Source organism: Urocitellus parryii, chromosome X, assembly GCF_045843805.1.
Source record: "Urocitellus parryii isolate mUroPar1 chromosome X, mUroPar1.hap1, whole genome shotgun sequence".
NCBI lineage: Eukaryota > Metazoa > Chordata > Mammalia > Rodentia > Sciuridae > Urocitellus > Urocitellus parryii.
In genome coordinates, this window is record NC_135547.1 from 18,072,660 (window position 1) to 18,097,492 (window position 24,833).

Sequence of the window (24,833 nt, forward strand, 5' to 3'; positions counted from 1 at the left end):
AATTATGGCATTTGCCAGTAAATAGATGGAGCTGGGGAATACATTGCTAAGCAAAAATCAGCCAATCCCAGCTCTTTTTTAGTTTTTATTTTGAGAAGCATCTCATTAAGTTGCTGAGACTGGCCTTGAAGTTGCCACCCCCCTGCCCCGGGTTTTTTTTTTTTAATATTTATTTTTTTAGTTGTAGTTGGACACAATATCTTTAAATTTTATTTATTTATTTTTATGTGGTGCTGTGAATCGAACCCAGCACCTTGCATGTGTTAGGCAAATGCTCTACCGCTGAGCCACAACCCCAGCCCTGCCCCAGGTTCTTGAGTTCACTTCACTTCGAAAGACACACACAGACTGACAATGAAAGGATGGAAAAAGATATTCCAAGTAAGTGGCAACCAAAAGAGTGCAGGAGTCACAAGAATTGTGTATGGCAAAGTTCACCTCAACTCAAAAGTTTTCAGGAGAAATAGACAGCAGTACAATAATGGTAGGGCACTTTCAACATTGAATAGATCTCCTAGACAGAAAAATCAAAAAGAAAACATTGGACTTGAGCTATACTTTAAACCGAAACATACATATACAGAACATTCCATCCGATAGCAGCAGAATGCTTATTCTTCTCAAGTGCATATAAAATATTCTCCAGATCATATGTTAGGGCTACAAAACAAGTCTTAATGATTTTAAGAAAAAATATGGAAAAAAGCTTTTAAGAAGACCGAAAATATGCCAGGTATCTTTTGTGACCACAATTGTCTGAAACTAGAAGTCAATTAATGGAAAGAAAACTAGAAAATTCACAAGTAAGTGGAAATTAAACTTCCAGACTCCTGCACAACCAATGGGTCAAAGAAGAAATTGCAAGTTTAATTAAAATATATTGAGACTATTGAAAATGGAATCAAAACATACTAGAACTCAAGGGGTATAGCAAAAACACTAAGAGGGAACTTCAAAGCCACAAATACCTACATGAAAAAGGAAGAAAGATCTTCAGTCAACAATCTAACACTCTAATCAACAACCTAACACTACACCTAGAAGAAAGTTAGCAGAAGGAAATAATAAAATTCAGAGCAAAATATGAAACAGAATAGAAAGACAATAGAAATCAATGAGGAGCTGGGATTGTGGCTCAGCAGTAGAGCGCTCGCCTAGCACATGCGAGGCACTGGATTCTATCCTTAGCACCACAGATAAATAAATAAATAAAACAAAGGTATTGTGTTCAACTACAACTAAAAACTAAATTTTTTTTTAAAATCAATGAAACTAAGATTTCATATTTTTTGAAAAGATAAAAAGAATGAACAAACCTTTAGGACAACTAAGAAAAAAGAGGGAAGAATCAAATGAATACAATAAGAAAGAAACATTGCAACTGATGCTACAGAAATAAAAATAATCATTAGATACAATGAATAACTACATACCAACAAAATTATTAACCTAGAAGAAATGGATCAATTGCTAGATATATACAACTTATTTATTATTCAGGGTTCTCCAGAGAAATACAACCAATAGAAGGGGATGTATCTCAGGAAATATATTATGAGGAATGGGCTCACATGATTATGGAAGCTTATTCTGTTTAGGCTCCCAATGTATTGAAAGACTGGCAGCCCCATTGGGGAGGGTAATTTACCAATTCAAATGCTCATCTCTTCCACAATACCCTCAGAGACATAATTGGAAATAATGTTAAATTAGGAAATCCCAGGTGGAATCAAGTTGATAAATAAAATAAACCTCACAAGTCTACCCCTTGTCAACTTGGTACCCATATGCATCTCCTTAAACCTACCTAATCCCCAAATAAAGACAATAAAAGGTTATAATTTCATCCAATATGATAAAACTATAATATGTCCAACCAGAAAGTGCAGTAGCTCCTTTTCCAGAATCATTGAATGATGTTTGCTCTTCTTGATATCCTATAATTATTAAATACAATGAAGTAAAAATACCAACACCAAAATATCATTGTAAGGTCAATATATTTTATGCCACAAGAGAGAGTTAGCCAGGAACGGTGGCAAGATTGAATTCAGGGGCACTCAACCATTGAGCCACATCCCCAGCCCTATTATTATTATTATTATTATTATTATTATTATGTGGTGCTAAGAATCCAACCCAGGGCCCTAGCACATGCTAAGCAAGTGCTCATCATTGAGCTACATTCCCAGCCCTAATTTTTCTCTTTTCTTTTCTTTTCTTTTTTCTTTCTTTTCTTTTTTTGTATTGGGCATTGAACTCAGAGGCACTCAACCACTGAGCCACATCCCCAGCCCTATTTTGTATTTTATTTAAAGACAGTGTCTCACTGAGTTGCTTAGCACCTTGCTGTTGCTAAGACTGGCTTTGAACTCATGATCCTCCTGCCTTAGCCTCCCAAGCTGCTGGGATTACAGGTGTGCACCCAGCAGCAAGCAAAAATTTTGATAGTGGATTTCTATAGGTAATAATGAATGTTACCACTTCAGTTTCCATCTCTTGAATCCTGGCTATAGTAGAAATAGCATCATATACCAAATGCTGAATCAAAGCATTTACAGCCTTCTAGAAAACCTTGCAAGCTATTGCCACCTAGCTAGCACTACTGAGTCTTCAAAAGGCCATTCTGCCATTCTATGAGATCAGCTGCTTCAGGATGGTGGGAAACATGGTAAGAGCAGTGAATTCCATGAGCATGAGCCCATTACTGCACTTTTTTTGCATGAAGTGAGTTTCTTGAGTTCAGGTGCATATCTCAAAAGCATATGCACCTGAACTCAAGAAATTGAATATTAGACAAGTATTAGAAGATTATGATGGTTGAAAAGGAATTATGTTAAGTCCAAAGATGGTAATCTGGGCAGATGTGTGGCATGCAGGGAAGACAAATCTGTATCTAGAGTGCCTGTTCCAGTAAGAACAAAATTATGCCCCTTTCTATAACAGAAGTGGTCCAATGTAATCAACTACCATCATGCAGCTGGCTAATCAGCCTGGTGTCATATTGAGAATTCATTGTGGTCCCTGCTGCTACAAATTGGATACTCAACAGTGACTGCAGCCAAGTCAGAGTTGGTTAGTAGAAGTCCGTGTTTCTGAGCTCAAGTATATCGTCTGCTCTGGTTTGGATTTGTTCATCCCTGCTAAAACTCCATTTGAAATTTGGTTGCCAATATAGCACTGTTGGGATGTGGGGCCTTTAAGAAGGATTAAGGTCTTTCTCTTGAGATTCCATTAGTTCTTGTGAGAGTAGGTTGTTATAAAGCATCTGATTCCATTTGTCCCCTCCTTTCTTTGCACACACACACACATACTCTCTGCTTTTCTTCCATGTATGGAGCAGTACAAGATGCTCACCAGAAACCTAAGTAGATGCAGCTACCCAATCTTTGACTTTAAGCTTCCAGAGCTATGAGATGAATAAACTACCTTTCTTTATAAATTACCCAGTCTCAAGTATTCTGTTATAGTAACAGGAAACAGGCCAAGACCATCTATGCCACCATGGCCACTGTGCTTATGATCACATTGGGCAATGACAGGGGCGGCTGGGGAAAGAGGCTAACTGGTGTACACAAAATAGGTCTTCCCATCTACTGATGATTAAAATCCTGCACTGCTGAGGTTATCCTTTGGTGAATATTTATATGGGACACAAATATCTTCATGATTTTTTGCCCATTCAGAGAGGTCTATTTACATACCTCTTCCCAGAATTTCCTTGTTACCAATTTCCCAATCATGTTCCTTTCAAGTTCTGGACCATTTAGCCAAATTATTGGCCACAGTCAGTGAATCAGAATATAATCATACAACAGGTCATTTCTCCTTTCAAACAAAGAGCATGACCAGGTTCACTGCTCAAATTTCTGCCCACTGGGAGGATTTCTATTTACCACTCTTCTGCAGGGATGCCCCAGAGAGGCCAGAGAGGGGCTGAAGCATTACAGTTGTGCACTTTCGGGTGGTGCCTGAATATGGTGCAGAATGATCTGTAAACCATCCTAAATCTTGTTCTGGTTATAGGAAGCTGTCCATGAGGCCATAGGAAGAGAGACAGGGTGGGGGAGGAGAGAGGGGGGGGGAGGAGAGACAGATATGAGAAGAGAGGAGAGAGAGAGAGAGAGAAGTGTAGGAGTGGAGGCCATGAGCATTTGGGCCACCTCATGCGACTTTAATGGTGCCTCGGGGCTTGATTGGGCCTGATCACATACATACTACTTCCATTTGGAAGTCTTGGAATGCTTCTGTGCACATGAAACTTTATGGTTTGGTGGGTCAGATAACAACACCCAGTTCATCATGGGCAGCTCAGATTGCATAGTAATGGGGTGGCCCATGATTAAATGTTGAGTTTCCACTAAGACCTATTAGACAAGGAACTGTTTCTCAAAGGAGGATAGTTATCTGTGGAGGATGACAGGGCTTTGTTCAAATATCAATGGTCTGCACTGAGACTCACCTACAGTGACCTGCCAGAGGCAGCAAACATCTTCCCTATCTGCCACTGACCCTTTGAGCACCCCTTGATCTGCTGGATCAAAAGGCATAAGTGGCAGAGCAGCTTGTACAGCAGTCTGGACCTTGTTTGGGGATTTACTCAAAACTAACAGCTTTTGGGGTCATTCAATAAATGGACTGGGGTAATATACCCACATGATGAATATGTTGCCTCTAAACCTCTAAAAGGCCTAGTAGGCATTGTTCTTTTTTCTAGTTGTACAAGGGACCAGATGCAAAAACGTACCCATAACCTTAGAAGGGATATCAGAATATGCCTCATAACACTGGACCCCTAGGAATTTCACAGAGACAGAAGGCCAATGAAATTTCATCATATTTATTTCCCACTTCCAGGTATGCAAATGTCTTACCAATAATTCTAGAACAGTTGCTATTTATTGCTTATTAGGTCCAGAGAGCATACTGTTATCAACGTAATGGACTAGTGTGATATCTTATAGAAGGGAAAGCCAGTCAGGATCCTTGCAAATCAAATTATGACATAGGGCTGAAAGAGTTGATAAACCCTTGAGGTTGAATGGTGAAAGTGCATCGTGGTCTTACTAGATGAAACCAAACTATTTCTCATGGCCTGATGAACAGGGATGGAGGAAACAGCATTTACCAGATGAATAGCTTCATAGCAGATATGTTAATTTGCCCAAGTAATAAAATCACAATCACAGCAACTGTGATTGACATCCCACCTGGTTAAGTTTATGATAGTTCACTGTCATTCTTTAAGATCCATCTGCATGGGCCAAAGAGGAGAGTTGAATGGGGATATGTTAGGCATCAATTTCCCTCCATCTTTTAAGTCCTTGACGGATGTGCTGATTTCTGAAATCCTTCCAGAAATGTGGCTTTGTTTTTGGTTTTCTGTTTCACTGATAGAGGCAATTCTAGTGATGTCCACTTGGTCTTCTCTACCATAGTAGCTCTCACTCCACAGGTCAGGGAACCAATGTGGTAATTATGCCAGCTGCTGAGTGTGTCTATTCCAATTATGGGTTCTGGAACTGGGAAAATAACCACAGGATTGGCTCAGGGATGCCTCTGTACCCACTGTGAGAAGCAGCCAAGCTAAAAATTCATTGATTACCTATGTAATACCCTACTTTGGTGACAATAGAAATGTTTTAGATTGCCTTGAATTAGTGTCAGTTTAGAATTAGTGTTCATCAGCCTCCAAATTTTAATTATTTCCTTTCCCCTAATGTACAATTATCCTGATAAAAGGACATAGGTCCCTTTGTGGAAGAGCGGGAGGTGGGAAGAAAAAGGGGTAAATTCCTCTTTATCTTTTTGGGTTCCTAAAGGATTGGACTATGCCCACCCACACAGGGAAGGACAATCTTCTTTATTAAGACCACTGGTTCAAATGCTAATCTCATCCAAAAATCTTTGACATAAACACCCAGAAATAATAATGTTTAACCTGAGCATCCTGTGCCCCACCATATTAATGCATAAAATTAACCATTACAGAAAATTAACCATTACATCTATTAACACTAAGTCATGAAAAATGGGATGGAAGACTGGTAGAATGATTAAAAATATAAATTGTCAGTCCTGTACCAGCGTCCTTCCTCTGGGGAATCCTGATCATTCAAGGGGTTTTGAGTCTAGAAACTGACTGAAATAAGAGGGACAAAGATTCAAGAAATTGGTCTTGGCAATGATTCTTGGATATTACACCAAAATCACAGGGAAAAAAAAGTAAAAATAGACAAGGGAGAACTACATATGAGAAACCAACCTCTACCTCGGAGCAAAGCCTGTCCAAGGAAGGGAGCGTGACCCTTGTCCTTGGAAACACCCACAGAGCATTCCTAAGCACATACCCACCCAGCTGAGTTGTTTGTCTACAAATAACAGGAGACATCTGCTGCTGCCCCAGGTGTCCCTGACTCAGTCAGGCTAGGTGGGGACCCATAGCAACCCCCTAGCAACCACCAATCAGCATGAGACAGAGACATACCTGGGATGCCAGATGACCCTCCCAGTAGTTTATAGTGGTTGATAACATGTTGGGAAACCATGTAGTTCAGCATGTACTCCCCTCGTGGCTTAAACCAATCAGATTAAACGAATCCCCCTCTTGTAGTAACCAGTCACCCCTACCCAACTTGTTCCCACCAGTGAATGTGCTAATCATGTTTTAGAGTTGTTTTATGATTTTCCCGCGGTGTGTGATGATTTACTAAGAGATGCTATGATGTATTGAAAGGGTAAAGTTTCTAAGCTGGAAAGCTTGAATGTAAAAGATTAGGTATTAAGTTCCTCTGTTACACCCAGATTCCTGAGATAGTTAAGACAACACCCTACTGGCCATTTAGCCTAGGGCCCTGTGCAGTTCCTCACAGGGCCCAAACCAATCAGTTTGAATTTGTAACCCGCTTACGAATGACCAATCACCCTCGCCCACCAATGAATGTGCCAATCACGTCTCAGAGTTGTTGTTCAATTTCCCCGCGCCTCATGATGATTTGTTCTGATGTATGCAAAGACTCCCGCCCTCCCCAAAAAGTGTACTTAAGCTCTGCTTGACCTTTGCTCTGGGCTCTGAGCTGCGCTCCCTTCTTGAGTGGGCACAGAGTCCCAGCGCGCGCTGGAATGGATCCCCAATAAATCCCCTTTTGCCAATTGCATGGAGTAAGTCTCTTGTGTATGGTCTCTCCCTCCAACGCTCCGCCGGACCCCTCTTACATTATGTGAAGTCTCTGCCTTCCCCAAAGAGTGTATAAAACTGCTGCAAACCCTGGGCTCGGGCCTCTCAGCGTCACCAGTTGCTGTGTGCGCACGGAGGACCGAGGTAGCTCACAATAAACACCTCTTTGTGCCAGGGACTAGAAGGGAGTTCTCCTTCAAAGAATAGCCTGACAGTTACAAGAAACAGCCCCCTGGGAGACATCCTGCCTGGGAGATACCCTGCAGCCATCTATCTCCCTGAGACATCCTGCGGCTATCTGTCTTCCTGAAACATCCTGCGTTATCTCACCTTGTGAAGACTTCCAGCAACTGCCAATAAGAGAGCTCCCCCCATCCCCAGCCCATAAATACCCCTGTGTGAACAATAAAAGTTTGCAGCTTGATCAGAACTCCTGTCTTGCTGTCACCCTTCGTGTCTCTTGTCCCTTCATTCCTCCCCATCTAGGTTCACTGCCCATGTTGATGTGTCCTGCCGGCCGGGACATCTGGCGCCCACCGAGGGGCTTGAGCCTTTGACTGAGGGGGAACGCCGTCCTCCGGGAAGACTTGGCCAATCGGGAGCTCGCGACCGCCTCGGCAGACACCACCGAGAGACAGATCCAGGAGGAGAGTGAGGACGATGCAAGGTGAGGCAAGGTGAGTGACACACCATGGGACAAGCAGTTTCGTCACATGAGTTGTTTTTGTCAGGCCTCAAGGAGGCCCTCAAGACACGGGGGGGGGGGCGTGTTAAGAAAAAGGACTTAAAATTAATTATTTTCATACGTAGGAGAATTGTGTCCATGGTTTCCCCTTGAAGGGACCATTGATGGTAAAAGATGGCTTAGAGTAGGAGAATGTTTAAAAGATTATTATGAATCCTTTGGCCCAGAAAAGGTGCCTGTTCCCACCTTTTCTTACTGGAACTTAATGAAATTCTTAAAAGTTCACTCTTTGACAATGGTACCTTAAAACTTGTCAGGATTGGGGAAGAGGCTATGCAAAAGACCTCTCGTCCCCCCCCACCCCCACCCCCGTGGCATGCCCTTCAGTTAGTATAGACACAGATCCTTCTCAGTCTCCCCAGGACCCTGGGAACCTTCCTAGTCCCCCTCAAAACCCCACCCTAATAAATAAGGCTCCAATGGTTACCAACTACCTTTATCCAGTTTTAAATCCTGGAGACACATTGATCCCTGGGGAGGAGGCTACCTTGGAGAAGGAAGCAGCTCGCTACCATTCAGAAGACCTGCCACCTCTCAGGACCCTGCCACAGTCTATAGGACTCACACATCCACCTCCCTCCTATATCCCCCTGCCTTTTGTGCTCAGGCCCTTCAGGGGCCAACTGCCCCCTCAGATATTTTTTCTCGACTTCCCCTGCCTGACCTGGCTCCCTTGGGAGAGTCTCTCCAACATAGACGGGAACAGATCCAACTTTTAAAAGAATTAAGATCCCTTGACTCTGAGCTCCGCTCATTAGCCTTAGGCACGGAGTCAACCCAAGGCGGTCTAATACAAAGGCTAAGCCGCGCCAGCGGCCTGTTCTCGCCTTCCCAGTCACCCGCAGTCAGACAGATAAGCCCGCCCAGGCTGAGGACAAAGAGGAGGGTCAAGAGGAGGAAGCAGAGGAAATGGATCAAGGGGATGAAGGGGGGGGGGGAGATGGCAAGAGGAAGAGCAGGACTCAGAGGATGAGGAGGTCACCCATAGGCAGAAAAGAACCCAGAGTGTCTACAAAAAATTAAGCCTGCGTTTTCTTGAAAATTTAAAAAGGCTTGTGCTCACTATGGCCCCACTGCACCTTACACATTGGCTTTATTAGAAAGCCACAGTGCACAATGGCTTACTCCCAATGATTGGAAATTTTTAGCCCAAGCTACCCTCAGTGCCGGAGACTTCCTGTTATGGAATGCAGATTTCAAAGAGCACTGTAGGGAAACTGCTCAAAAAAAAATTTAACTAAGGCCTCCTCTAAATCCTGGACTTATGTCAAGCTAGTGGGCAATGCGCCCTTTGACACTAACCCTAAACAGGCGCGTTTCCCTGCTGGACTTCTGGCACAGATTCAGATGGCTGGCTTACATGCTTGGAGACGCCTCCCTCAAAAGGGCTCGGCTACCACTTCCCTGGCAAAAATTCGACAAGGGCCTGACGAGCCTTATAGCGACTTTGTCGCCCAGCTTAACCTAGCCGCAGAACGCCTGCTTGGACCAAGCGAAAGCACCTTTGTAAAACATCTTGCCTTTGAAAACGCCAACCCGGCATGTCAGGATGTTAGGATAAAGGGGAACTTTCTGACTTTATTATGTAAGGGTCCGGCAAAGCGTCAGAGAAAGAGACCACCAAGAGACCACTCATGCAATTGGCAGAAGGGGATTTATTGATTCAGCATGCTGAGGCTCCGTGCCCACTCAAGAAAGGAGAGCAGCCCAGAGCCCCGGGCAGGGGTTGAGCAGTGCTTAAGTACACTTTTTGGGGAGGGCGGGGGCTTTGCATACATCACAGTCTCTTTTAACAAATCACCATACACCGCGGGAAAATCAAACAATAATTCTTAGACTTGATTAGTACATTCATTGGCGGGAACAGGCTGGGCAGGGGTGATTGGTCACTTCTAAGCGGGGTACACATTCAAACTGATTGGTTTTGGGCCTTGAATGCCTACATGCCGGGCTACACAGGGTCCTAAGTTATTAAACAACCAGAGGATCAGGAGGAATATTTACTGAGCAGTTCGGGTATTGTCCTAACAGCTACAGGAATTTAACCCAGGCTTTGCAGTTTAGAAGCAGGTTTACAATGCCTGGTCCTTTACATTTTAACTCAGGCTTTGCAGCTTAGAAACTTTACCCTTTCAATTAGACTCTGTGCCGGGGTGGGTGCAGCCCATGCCATGGGTCTGGCCATAGGTGCTGCCTTTACCAAGGCCTTTCGCAATCCTGGCTCGCGTACTTGCTTTACTTGTAAACAACCTGGCCATTTTGCACTCGAGTGTTCGACAGGCAAACAAAGCCTAGGGATAACATCTCCTCAAACCGGGGCTAAACCGCCCCCAGCTACCCTTTGCCCTAGATGTGGTAAAGGTCGTCACTGGGCCAGTGAGTGTAGATCTAAGGCAAATGCCCTTGGACAGCCTATTTCTTCCCAGGACAAACCCAGGGGCAATAAGGTTTGTTCCCTCCCAAACTCCCAACCTACCTCAAAATCCTTCTCCACGATTGCCTCCCTCCAACGAGCCACCCCAGGCAGCGCAGGATTGGACCTCTGTGCCACCACCGATACAATATTAGACTCCATGCAAGGGCCCCAGATAATACCCACTGGAATTATGGGTCCCCCTCCATCTCATTCGTGTGCCCTTATTCTTGGAAGAGCCTCTACTACCTTATAAGGTTTTCAGGTCTTCCCTAGTATTATTGATAATGATTTCACTGGAGAAATAAAAATACTGGCCACAGCTATTAATGGAGTTGTGGCCATCCCAGCAGGAACAAGACAGCTTTACTATAAATTACTGCAAATTTTGAACCTGCTTGGAATGCCTGCCCGTGCCTTGAACTCACCCATGCCTGGCTCTCTGACCAGATAGCAGCCCTCTCTGAAACTTTAGTGACACCTCATAAATATTGGCCTTCCCTGGCCAGACAACGACCCTCTCTGAGGCTCTAATGGTCCTCATAAATTCTGATGTTGGGGCCAGCAAAAAAATGTAAACTACCATTAGTGTGATGCTTGTCAGAGTTCTGTTATCTGTAACCCCCCTTTGTGTAACTTTCTGGGCTATAAAGCTGGGCTGTAGGAAAGGTGGGAGTGCTGTCTTGTTCCTGCCATTTTGGGAGGGAGAAGCAGCCTGGCCATCTTTGATGATTATATCGATCTTGATCTCTGGTGGTCTTTTCGGGGTTCCGAATCCGAGCATAACACATAATACTAAAAATTTCCTCGTGGCAAGTGAAACAAGAGTAAAAGGGTAACCTTTGAATGAAGAAATTTTTTTCAAATCATATTCCACCTGATTAAAAATGGGAAAATGTCTTGAATCTCTTGGAAGAAGACAAGTGTTCAATGCTACATGAAAAGATGGTCAATGTCACCAATCATCAGGTAAATGCAAGTCTAAACCACATTGAGCTATCACTCTACACCTGTTACATCAGTCATTATTTTTAAAAACTGATAACAAGTGTTTGCAAAAACATGAAATATTGGAGCATTTGTACAGTTTTGGTAGAAATGTAAAATGGTGCAGCTGCTATGAAAAACAGTATAGAGGTTTCTCCAAAATTAAACAGAAATACAACCCAGCCATCCTACTCCTGCATATTTATCCAAAATAATTTAAATCAGGATTCCCAAGAACTATTTGAACTCTTATATTCATCAGAACATTTTTCATAATAGCCAAGAGGTGGAAACAGGCCAAATGTCTATCCATGAATGAATGTATAAAGAAAATGTGGCATACACACACACACACACATACACAAACACAAACACACACACACACACACACATATATAATGGAATATTATTCAACCTTTAAGTAAAAGGAATATGTATCTTTATGGACGACACTTGAGAACATTATGGAACATTATGATAAATGAAATAATAGGCACAAACAAGATAAAACTGCTTGATTTCATTTTTGTGGAATCTAAAAATAGTCAAACTCATAGAAGCAGAGGGTAGAATGGTGATCATTGGGACAGGGTAAGAGAAAAATAGGGAGATAATGGTTAAAGGGTGAAAATTTTATATATATATAATATATGAACAAGTTCTAGAAATCATCTGTAAAACATGGGTGCTTATAGTTAATAACTGTGTTATATAACTGAAAATTTTAAAGGGTGAATCTCACATATGACACAATTTTTGAAAATCTTGAATTGAGAACTTAAATCATATGATGTACAAATTATTTCTCAATAAAGTGCTTAAAAATCTTTACAGTCAGGAAATAGATTAGAGGTTACTGGGACTGAGGACAAGAACACATTAGTAACTCTAAATGGTCACAAGGGATCTTATTGGGGTGATGAAATATTTCTGAAACTGAATTGTAGCAATGATTGCTCAATCCATTTAATAAAAAGCATTTAATTGTCATTTAGAGTTGGTAAATTTATGAGATTAAATTATATGTTAATAAAGTTCATTTAAAAAAGGAAATCAGTAAGGAGTGCCAGGATACTCTGGAATCCACAAGGAGGAACTGGATTTCCCCAGATCATGCTGGACCCTTTGTCTCTGTCTCCTCTAATGTTGTTAACAAAGTAACAATGAAAACTTGTTTTTTTTCACCGTGGGGCTGCATCACACCTGGCTCTGCAGCATACCTGGCCCCAAACTCACAGAACTTGAAGAAGGCTATCTTCCTGCAGTTAGAGGATATGTTGACCTATATGCTTTCTCTTTCCAACAAGAGGAGGCAGCATATTAGCAACAATGCCCCTGAGAAATTATAGTTCTTGGCACCCTGCTCTGATCTTCACAGTATAAAAAATGGCTGCTCTTTCACTTTGATTTTCAATTCTTGTGCAACTTCCTTTCTGACCAATCCTAATCTGTTACCATATAGGGGAAGGAAATCTGGAAAATACAATTACAGAAAATCTAAGGTGACTCAGTACAAAACCATGATCCTATTTCATTTTGATAATCCCAGAATCTATACATTCTGTTTTAGATCAATATTTGAGTTGTCTCCAGGTTTTGACTCCTAGAAATATTGCTATAAATGAATATTCTTGTACAATACTTTTGGTAAGCAAATAAAAACATTTCTGAGCTAGGGCTGTAGCTCAGTGGTAGAGTACTTGCCTGGAACGTGGGAGGCACTGGGTGATCCTCAGCACCACATAAAAAATAAATTAATAAGCAAAGTTATTTTGTCCATCTACAACTAAAAATTTTTTTTAAAAAAAGACATTTCTGTTGGGTTTATACTTGAAAGTGAAATTGCTGGATCATAGGACCTGCATATGTTCAGTTTATTATATAGTATTAAATCATTTTCCAAAGTGTTTATACCAGTTTACAAACATACCATTAGTGTATTAGAGTTTGAGTTACTTTCATTTATTTCCCAATTGTTATTATCCTTCTTATTTTATGATTCTTAGTAGTTATGTAGTTGTATCTTATTTGTGTTTTAGAATATATTTACTATTCTATTATTTGTTTTCTGGTTTTCTCCTATATTTTTCTTCCTTTGTTTCTCTTTTCCTGACTTCTTTTGGGTTAAGTGAATTTGTTTTATAGCTCCATCTTAATTTATCTATTCACTTTTAAAGTATACTTCTGTGTGCTATTTTTAGTCATTAATTTAGGGTGTAAAATAATGTTTTTAACTTTTCACAGTACACTTAGGGCTTTTATTTTACCATTTTATGTAAAATATATTTGCGTCCATGTTAAAGAATATTTGTGCCTTTTACTATTGTTTGTGAAATAGTTCTCATGTATATATTTTTATATAGAAGCCTCTTAATTGCATTTTTGCATTGAACAATCATATGTATATTTAAATGATTAAAAGCAAAAATTCTTTAATGTTTTTCATATATTTATACTCCTTGGTATTCTTCATTTCTTTTGGAAGGTCTGAATGTCCACTGGTTTTTTAAAACATTTTTTAAATATTTATTTTTCAGTTTTTAGGGGACACAACATCTTTATTTTATTTTTATGTGGTGCTGAGGATCGAATCCAGCGCCCTGCGCATGCCAGGCAAGCACATTACCACTTGAGCCACATCTCCAGCCAGTCCATTGGTTTTATTTCCCTTTTTACTGAAAATCTTTCTTTACTATTTTTCTTTTCTTTCTTTCTTTCTTTCTTTTTAAACCAGGGATTGAACTCAGGGGCACTTGACCACTGAGCCACACCCCCAGCCCTATTTTGTATTTTATTTAGAGACAGGGTCTCACTGAGTTGCTTAGTGCCTCACTTTTGCTGATGCCGGCTTTGAACTTGTGATCCTCCTGCCTCAGCTTCCTGAGCCACTGGGATTACAGGCATGTGTCATTGTGCCCAGCTCTTTACTAATTTTCTATTGCAGGTTTCCTGACAAGAGATGATCTTAATTTTCCTTGTTCTGGAAGTATTGTTGTTTTCCTTTCATTCTTGAAGGTCATTATCATTAGATAAAGGAATATGGATTGATAGCAATTTAAACATCTCCTGCTCTCATGTCTTCTGATAACAAGTACATATATTTTAACCCTTTATGCAATATATCATTTTTCTCTGCTTCTTAAATTTTCTTATTTTTTGATTTTGAGTACTTTTATGTCATATACCTTTAATTTTACATCTGACTTTAAATATAGGGAATTTTCAGACATTATTTCAACTTTCTTTTATTCTATATTTTCTCTCTAATCTTACTCTTGAACTCCAGTGACAAGCACTGAGGAGTTATTGGCATTTTTCTACAGGATCTTAAGACTCTATTCATTTTTTTAAAATTGTTTCCTATCTTTAAATTAGATCATTTCTGTTAACTTATGTTTATTATTTGCACTGGGTTTTTCTTCTGTAATCTACAAACTACCATTAGCTTATTCACTTAATTTTTTAGAATTTCAGATAATAAAATTTTCACTTGATTCATTTTAGTACATTGTACTTTGATGCTAATATTTCTTAACTTTTCATTTATTTTTTTTTAATTTTATAAATTTTGAGACAGGTTTTTTTTTAATTTTTATTTTTTAGTTTTTGGCGGACACAACATCTTTGTTTGTATGTGGTGCTGAGGATCAAACCGGGGTCGCATGCATGCCAGGCGAGCGCGCTACCGCTTGAGCCACATCCCCAGCCCCAACTTTTCATTTATTAGAAGCATATTTTTTGTTACATTCTTGAGATACAACTAACCCATTTAAAGAGTAACAGTCAATGGCTTTTAGTACATAATAAGAGTTGTGTTCAACTCACAATAGCTAAGCTATGGAACCAACCTAGGTGCCCTTCAGCAGATGAATGAATAAAGAATATGTGGCATATATACACAATGGAATATTACTCAGCAAAAATAGAATAAAATCATGGCATTTGCAGGTAAATGAATGGAGTTAGAGAAGATTATGCTAAGTGAAGTTAGCTAATCCCAAAAAAAACAAAAGCTAAATGTTTTCTCTGATATAAGGAGGCTAAATTCATAGTGGAGTAGGGAGAGGGAGGATGGGAGGAATAGTCGAACCCTAGATAAGGCAAAAGGATGGGAGAGGAAGGGAGGAGGCATGGGGTTAGAAATTATGATGGAATGAGATGGACATTATTATCCAAAGAACATGTATGAAGACACGAGTTGGCGTGAATATACATTGTATACAACCAGAGATATGAAAAATTGTGCTCTATATGTAATTGTAATGTATAATGGGTGCATTACAATTACATATATAATGTATATGTAATTGTAATGCATTCCACTGTCATATATAAATAAAAAAAGAGATGTGATTGGAAAAAAAAATCAACTCAAAATGGATCAAAGACTTAGGCACTGGAACAGAGACCCTGTGGCTATTAGAAGAAAAAATAGGCCCAAATATTTACCATGTTGACCTAGGATCTAACTTCCTTAACAAGATTACTAAAGCACAAGAAGTAAAATCAAGAATCAATGAATAGGGGCTGGGGATGTGGCTCAAGCGGTAGCTCGCTCGCCTGGCATTCGTGCGGCCCGGGTTCGATCCTCAGCACCACATACAAAGATGTTGTGTCTGCCAATAACTAAAAAAAAAATAAATAAATATTAAAAAAAAAAAAGAATCAATGAATGGGATGGATTCAAATTAAGAAGCTTCTTCTCAACAAAGGAAACAATAATGTGAGGAGAGAGCCTACAGATTGGGAGAAAATATTTACCACTTGCACCTCTGATAAAGCATTAATCTCTAGGACATATAAAGAACTCAAAAAATCTAACACCAAAAAACCAAATAACCCAATCAATAAATGGGCTAAGGAACTGAACTGACACTTCTCAGAAGAAGAAATACAATTGATCAACAAATATATGAAAAATGGTTCAACATCTCTAGCAATTAGAAAAATGCAAATCAAAACTTCTCAAAGATTTCATCTCATTCATGTCAGAATGGCAATCATCAAGAATATAGGCAACAATAAATGTTGGCAAGGATATGGTGAAAAAGGTACACTCTTACATGGCTGGTGGGACTACAAATTGGTGTAACCACTATGAAAAGCAGTATGGAGATTCCTCAGAAAATTGGGAATGGAACCACCATTCAACCCAGTATCCCACTCCTTGGTTTATACCCAAAGGACTTAAAATCAGCATACTATAGTGATGCAGCCACATCAATGTTTATAGCAGCTAAATTCACAATAGCTAGACTATGGAACCAACCTAGGTGTCCCTCAGTAGATGAATGGATAAAGAAAATGTGGTATATATATTCAATGGAATACTATTCAGCTTTAAAGAAGAGTGAAATTATGGCATTTGCCAGTAAATGGTTGGAGTTGGAGAATATCATGCTAAGTGAAATAAGCCAATCTCACAAAAACCAAAGGCCACATGTTTTCTCTAATATGTGGATGCTAATTCATAATAAGGCAGGGGGCACTAGGGAAGAGTAGCATTACCTTAGATTAGGTAGAGGGAAGTGATGGGAAGAGACGGGAGGGGATGTGGGGCTAGGAAAGATGGTAGAATGAAACAGACATTATTACTGAATGTATATATGTGATTACATGATCAATATGATTCTGCAACATGTACACTCAGAAAAATGAAAAATTATATCCCATCTATGTATGATATATCAAAGTGTATAAATGCATTCTACTGTTAGGTATAACTAATTAAAACATATAATTTTTTTATAAAATGTAATTATTGTCCAGAGGGGGAAAAAAGAATATCATGCTAAGATAAATAAACCAATCCCAGAAAAACCAAAGGACAAATGTTTTCTCTGATATACAAATAACAATTCACATTAAGTAGGGGCTAGGGAAGAATAGAGGTACTTAGGATTAGACAGAGGGGAATGGAGGGAGGGGAGGGGGTGTAAGGGTAGAAAGGACAGTAGAATGAATCAGACATTATTACCCTATGTACATATATGACTACATGAGCAGTGGGATTCTACATCAGATATAACCAGAAAAATGAGAAGTTATACTCCATTTATATATCATAGTGCATTCTACTGCATTGTATAACTAGTTAAAGCTAATGTTAAAAAGAAAAAAAGAAGGATTCAGTACTGTAAATAGAGGAGAGTCATTATTCTTTCCTTCTGTACCAATAAACAAGGAACTAAAAAAAAAGAGTTGTGCATTAATAACCAAATTATTTTTAGAACATTTTCATTAACCCAAAAGAAATACCACACCCTTCATCTATTACCTCAAATCCCTCACCCCTTAATCCCTGACAACCTATTCTCTATTTTCTCCCTTAATTGATTGGCCATCTCTGGACATTTCTTTTCAATGGAATCACACAATATGTGGCATTTTATGTTTGGTTTCTTTCACTCAGTGTGATACTTTCAAGGTTTGTAGATGTTGCAGTATGTACCATTCATTATTTCATTTGTTTTTTATTTTTATTTTGTTTATTTATATTTTTGTGTGGTGCTGAGGATCGAACTCAGAGCCTCACATGTTTGCTCTGCCACTGAGCCACAACCCCAGCCCATCATTACTTCATTTTTTAAAAGTATCTTTTTAGTTATAGATGGACACAATACCTTCATTTTATTTGTTCTTATTTTTATGTTGTGCCAGGGATCGAACCCAGTGCCTTACACATGCTAGGCAAGTGCTCTACCACTGAACCACAACCGCAGCTTATTTCATTTTTTTAATGGCCGAAAAATGCTCTGTTGTATGTATCTATCACATTTTAATCCATTCATCACATGATGGACATTTGGGTTGTTTCCACCTTTTGGCTTTTACTAATAATACTGTTATGGATATTAATAAGCAAGTGTTTTGTAAATGTATGTTTTGATTTCTCTTGGGTATATACCTAGGAGTAGAACTCATGAGTCATGCCACATTTCTGTTTAAATTTTGGAGAAACTACACAATAGTTTTCCAAAATGGCTGCACCAAGTCACATTCCTATCAGCAAAATATGAGTGATCAAATTTCCTCATATCCTCATCAACACTTATTATACTCCATGTTTTTTATAGTCATCTTAGTAGGTATGAAGTGGTACCTCCCTGTGGATTTGATTTACATTTCCCTAGTTACTGATGATAATAAGTATTTAAATGCACAATGAGCACATACAAATATCTCTTTCATAGAAATATCTATTGAGATCCATAGAAAAATTTTAAATTTTAATAAAATATATTTATTTTTTTTTATTTTTTTTTAAAGAGAGAGTGAGAGAGGAGAGAGGGGAGAGAGAGAGAGAATTTTTAATATTTATTTTATTTAGTTCTCGGCGGACACAACATCTTTGTTGGTATGTGGTGCTGAGGATCGAACCCGGGCCGCACGCATGCTAGGCGAGCGCGCTACCGCTTGAGCCACAACCCCAGCCCCAATAAAATATATTTAACATAAAATTTACCACATTATACATTGTAAATGTACCATTCAGTGATATTAAGTACATTCACATTGTTGTGCAATGATTGTTTAAATGTGAGATCTCCAAATTTGTTTTTTTCCAAGGTTATTTTGGATACTTGTGGACCCTTTCGGTTCCATATGAATTTTAGGATGATTTTTCTATTCCTACAAAATAAATCATTGAGATTTTAATAGCAATTGCACTGAATGAGTGTATCATTTAGGTAGTGATAACATGTTAAAATATTAAATCATTCAACCCATGAACACTGAATATCTTTGCATTTACTAGTTATTTTTCATTAAATTAGTTTTTCCATTGAAAAAACTCTCTAGAGAAGTTAAACCACAGATTCGATCAAACAGAAGAAAGAATCAGTGAATGCAAAGTCAGATCATTTGAAGTCATTCAGTCAGAGATACAAGAATGCAAAAGAGTAAAGAAAGTTTAAAGTAATGAGAGGACCAGTGGATGAATTAAAGGATATTCAGTAAGACAAGAGAAGAAAATATTTTATATTTCTTCATTGAAATTCTTACTTCATTCATGAATGTTCCATGTTCTCCCAAGATCTTTGAATATCCTTATGGTAGGCACTTTGATTTCTTTATCAGGTAATTCCTAGATCTGGATATCTATTTTCTTCTCCAGATTTTGGAATTTCTTTGGCTAAGCATTCTGCCTCTTTCTTTCTTTCTTTCTTTTCTTTCTTCATTAAGGTTAGTTTTTGGAAATTTATCTCATTCCACTTTTGAGTGCCATGTTTTCCTGTTTCTTTTTTCCTGACTCTGTGTTTATATCTGTGCATTAGGAAACAATACCACTTCTTTCAGTCTTCATGGACTGGCATTGCATAGGAGAATATATTTATTCAATCATCCTTGCTAGAGATTCTGGAGGCCTCTCAAATCTTTTCTGTATATGCTTCTTTTCAGGATTACATGTGTTTGTGTATTCCCAGTAAGAGGGACTTGCTGGTTTATTTTTTCTGGACTTCATAATCTCTTGTTCCCTATGGTGTCTCTATGCTGGACTGTAGATTTTCTGAAGCTCAACATGCCCCAAGTTCTTAGTTTTGTTTTTATTAGCCCTTGGCAGAGTATGTTGGTTCTTTTCTGTACTATGAGACAGATAAGACTGAAACCAGCTACCCACAAAGGCTCAATATTGGCTGTCTCAATCTTTTGTTTCCCTTCGTTGGGTTAATAAGCCAGGAGGAGCTGGTGGTTGTTTCAAATATGGTACACTGAGCTGGAGGGAGGGGATCTGGTGGGTTGAGTACATACTGGTTCAATCCTTCAATTTTGTTTTCAGTGTTACTCAGGTCCACCAAGGATCCCTGGCAAACAAGGCAGAATCTAGTCCCTTAAGCAGCCTTTGACAAATTGGAATGTTGGGTGCCAGTCCAAGCATTTATTTCTCCAAGGAGAATCTTGGATTTGGGATATTTTATCCACTTGTCCTGTGCTGGTTGGGGGAGAGGAAGGATATGGTGAGCACATTGTGCTAGCCTAAATTGATGACTGCCGAAGTCTGGCTGGGCACAAAATCACAAGCCATTCACAGCCTTGTAGATTCAAACAGCAATTCTTTATTCCCAAACTGTCACCGGCACTCTACACGCACGTTCTGGGGAAAATCCACACTTCCACTGGGCTCTGCATCCCAAAATACTCTCTGAATCCCGTGAGAACTCAATGGGATCTCAAGGAGCGGGCGGGCACCTGAGGCAGCAGGATACGCCCTATTCCCAGCAGGGTCCACCTTAAACCTGGAACCGCCCTAAACCCAAGGACCAGGATACTCCCTATTCCCAGCAGGATACACCCTAAACCTGGACCCACCCTAATCCAGCAGGATCCTCCCTAAACCCGGATCCACCCTGGTCCTTGAGCAGGGTCACCTTACTCAAATATTCATGCAATGTCACTGCAAATGACCTGGGTCCAAGGCAAGTCCATTTGCACAATGGAGAGTCCTCCCTCTAAGCAACATGGGGTAGGCTGACAAGAAAATTGCCATGCGTCATTCTTACTTAGCTATGGCTCTCAGCAGATGACCTTGTTCTCAGAAGGTAGCCAGCCTGAGATCATTTTTCATCGGTGCTCAGATTTGGGTAAGGCATAAATTAGTCCCTAGGTAGTCTCTAGAAAAGTCAGAATGTTGGGCACATGGTCTAGTCCTTTCCTTCTTTCTCCAGGGAGAAGGTGGGACTTTCTTCTCAATCATGTGGCACTGTGCCAGGTACACAGGAGCCTTTCCATTCATTTTGGGATTTCTCATAAAGACAATCTGTGTATTATGTAATGTGTCTGTGGAAGAAAGGAGAATATCAGGGCTTCTTGTTCTATCATCTTTTTATGTCACCCCTTCAATTCAGTTGTTTTGGTATAAAGTTATGTTACCATCATAATATAATTTTAGAATATTTTCATCACCCCCCAAAGAAGCCTCTTACCTATTAGGAGTCCTAACCCATTCACCCTAACCACGAAACTTAGTCCACCACAAATCTACTTTCTCTCTACATATTTGTCTATTCTGGACATTACCTAACAATGAGGTCACATAACATACAGCAGTTTGTGTCTGGCATCTTTCACTTAGCATAACATTTTGGATGTTCATCAAAATTGTAGCATATATCAATATTCTGCTTTCTTTTATTGCTGAGTAGTATTCCATTGTCTGAATACACTGCATTTTCCTTATTCATTCAACACTTGATGGCCATATATGTTGATTTTAAGTTTGGTTTATTATGAATAATACTGTGTTGAACATCCATAGGAAGTTATTGTATGGACATACATTTTTATTTCACTAGGATAGATTCAAATGAGTGGAATTACTGGGTCATATGGTAGGTTTATGTTTAATTTTTCAAGAATCTTCCAACCTTTCCCAAAGTGAGTATGCCATTTTGTAGTCCCACTGACAATGTATGAGGATTCAACTTTCTCCACATCTTCATCAATACTAATTGTGGTCCTTTTTTGTTTATTTATGTATTTATTTACTTTGTAATGCTGGGAATCAAACCTAGGGCCTTGCAAATGCTGGGCAAGTGCTCTACCACCAAACTACACTCCCTACCCTACTAGAGACCTTATTTAAATTATGAACATTTTAGTGTTATGAAATTGTATCTTATTGTGATTTTTATTTGCATTTACCTAATGGTTAATAATTTGGGCGTTTTTTTATGTACATACTAGACATTTGTATTTTTTTGGAGAAATGTCTATTCTGATTATTTTCCCATTTTAAAAATTGGGCTTTAAAAGTATTTACTTTTAATATATTATTTTTATATTCTAGATACAAGTTCCTTCTCAGGTATATGGTGTGCAAATATTTTCCCCCATTCTGCACATTGTATTGATTAACAGATAAGGTCTACACTGACACATCACCTCACCCCAGTCAGAATGGCTATTATCAAAAAGACTAAAGATAAAAGATGTTGGTGAGGATGACAAGAAAAAGGAATCCTTAAATATTGAGAGTGTGAATATAAATTAGACCTTTCATATGATACAGCAATCCCACTGCTGGGTACAGAGCCAAAAGAAATGAAATCAGTATATCCAAGAGACATCTGCACTCCCATGTTAATTGAAGCACTATTTATTAATAATAGTCCAGAAATGGATTCAATCTATGCATAAAAAATATGGTACATATACACAGTGGAATACTATTCAGTCACGATAAGTTCAAAATCCTGTCATTTGTGACATGTGTGGAACTGGATGTCATTATGTTAGGTGAAATAAACCAGACACAGAAAGATAAATAGTACCTGATCTTACTAATATATAGAATTTTTAAAAAGCTGAGCTCATAGATGTTGAGAATAGAATGGTAGTTAGCATAGGCTGGGGAAAGTAGGGTAGAGAGAGGGAGAGGGGAAGTTTGATCAATGATTACTAAGTTGCAATTAGACAGGAACAAGAAGTTCTGGCTCTGTAGGGTGGCCTTATGGTGCCTATAGTAAGAATATGTACTGTACATTTCAAAAAACTACAAGAAAGGATTTTGAAAGTTTTTACCACAAAGAAATGATAAAGATTTGAAGAGATAAATACATTTAACCTGATTTAAACATTACACAGTGTATACATGTATCAAACATTCCAAACATGACATGGTACCCATTAATGTCTAACTTTTATGTTTCTTGTGTAAATTAAAATAAAAAATAAAAAAATTAAAAGCAATCTGTACCTGTGCATAGTGACACACACCTGTAATCCCATCGGGTCTGGAGGCTGAGGAAGGAGGATCACCAGTTCAAAGCCAGCCTCAGCAACTAAGCAACTCAGTGAGACCCTTTTTGTCTCTAAATAAAATACAAAATAGGGTTGGGGATGTGGCTTAGTGCTAGAGTGCCCCTGAGTTCAATCCTTGGTACCACCCCCCCCCCAAAAAAAAAAAAACGCGAAGGACACTGTTTAGAGTATTCTACTTTTGTGTGACAAAGGAGGGAGGAGTATATATTTATCTAAACATTGGAAGAACATATAAAAACATATAAAATGGGGTAAAAAGGAAGAGGGCGTGATATAGCCAATGAGAACCTTTATAATGTGGTTCTGATTTATGAGCTATATGAACACATTACCTTATTAAGAAAAACAAGGAAAAGGACAAGAAACTGGTTACCTTTGAGGAACAGAAATAGAGTGGATGTATCAGGAGACCAATGTTTTGCATTAAAAGCATCTTGAGGGGGCTGGGGATGTGGCTCAAGCGGTAGTGCGCTCACCTGGCATGCGTGCGGCTCGGGTTCGATCCTCAGCACCACATACCAACAAAGATGTTGTGTCCGCCAAAAACTAAAAAATAAATATTAAAATTCTCTCTCTCTCTCTCTCTTAAAAAAAAAAAAAAAGAATCTTTAGGCCGGGTGCAGTGGCACATGGCTGTAATCGTAGCAGCTTGGGAGGCTGAGGCAGGAGAATCTTGAATTCAAAGCCAGTCTCAGCAACTTATCGAGGACCTAATCAACTGAGTGATACCCTGTCTGTAAATAAAATACAAAAAGGGTTGGGGATGTGGCTCAGTGGTTAAGTGCCCCTGGGTTCAATTCATGGTAACCCCCCCCCCCAAATGCATCTCTAGTACAATTTGAATTTTTAAATCACATGCTTGTTATTTAGCATTGGTTGATACCTACTGAAAGAATTTTAAAAGACTACTGATTAGGAGCTGGGGTTGAGGCTCAGTGGTAGAGCGCTAGCCTAGCATGTGTGAGATACTGAGTTTGATTCTCAGCACCACATATAAGTAAATGAATAAAATAAAGGTCCATCAAAAACTAAAAAAAAAAAAAAAGACTTAAAAAAATTACTGATTAAAATGGTTACTTTTAGGAAGTGTGTCTAAAAATAGAGAGGAGCCATATATACACAATGGAATATTATTCAGCAATAAAAGAGAATAAAATCATGGCATTTGCAGGTAAATGGATAGAATTAAAGAAGATAATGCTAAGTTAGCCAATTCCCCCAAAATAAATGCCAAATGTTTTCTCTGATATAAGGAGGCTGATTTATAGTGGGGTAGGGAGCGGGAGCATGGGAGGAATAGACGAACTCTAGATAGGGCAGAGGAGTTGGAGGGGAAGGGAGGGGGCAGGGGGGTTAGAAATGATGGTGGAATGTGATGATCATTATTATCCAAAGTACATGTATGAAGACACGAATTGGTATGAATATACTTTGTATACAACCAGAGGTATGAAAAATCATGCTCTATATGTGTAATAAGAATTATAATGCATTCTGCTGTCTTGTATAAATAAAATAAATTTAAAAAATAGAGCGGAGTCAGACATGGGATGTTGCATTTTATTAAAATCCTAGAGGATTTCATATTTTTAAAGCTTATGCTTGTGTTATTTGGTTTAAAATTATAATAGAACATTCAACCTCCTACCCCAACAAAAAGGTAGTAGAAAGTTGAAACTTATATGGATAAAGAGACGGACTGTTTATAATCTTTCTTAGTCTGAACTGTCTCCTTAGTTCTGGGTTAA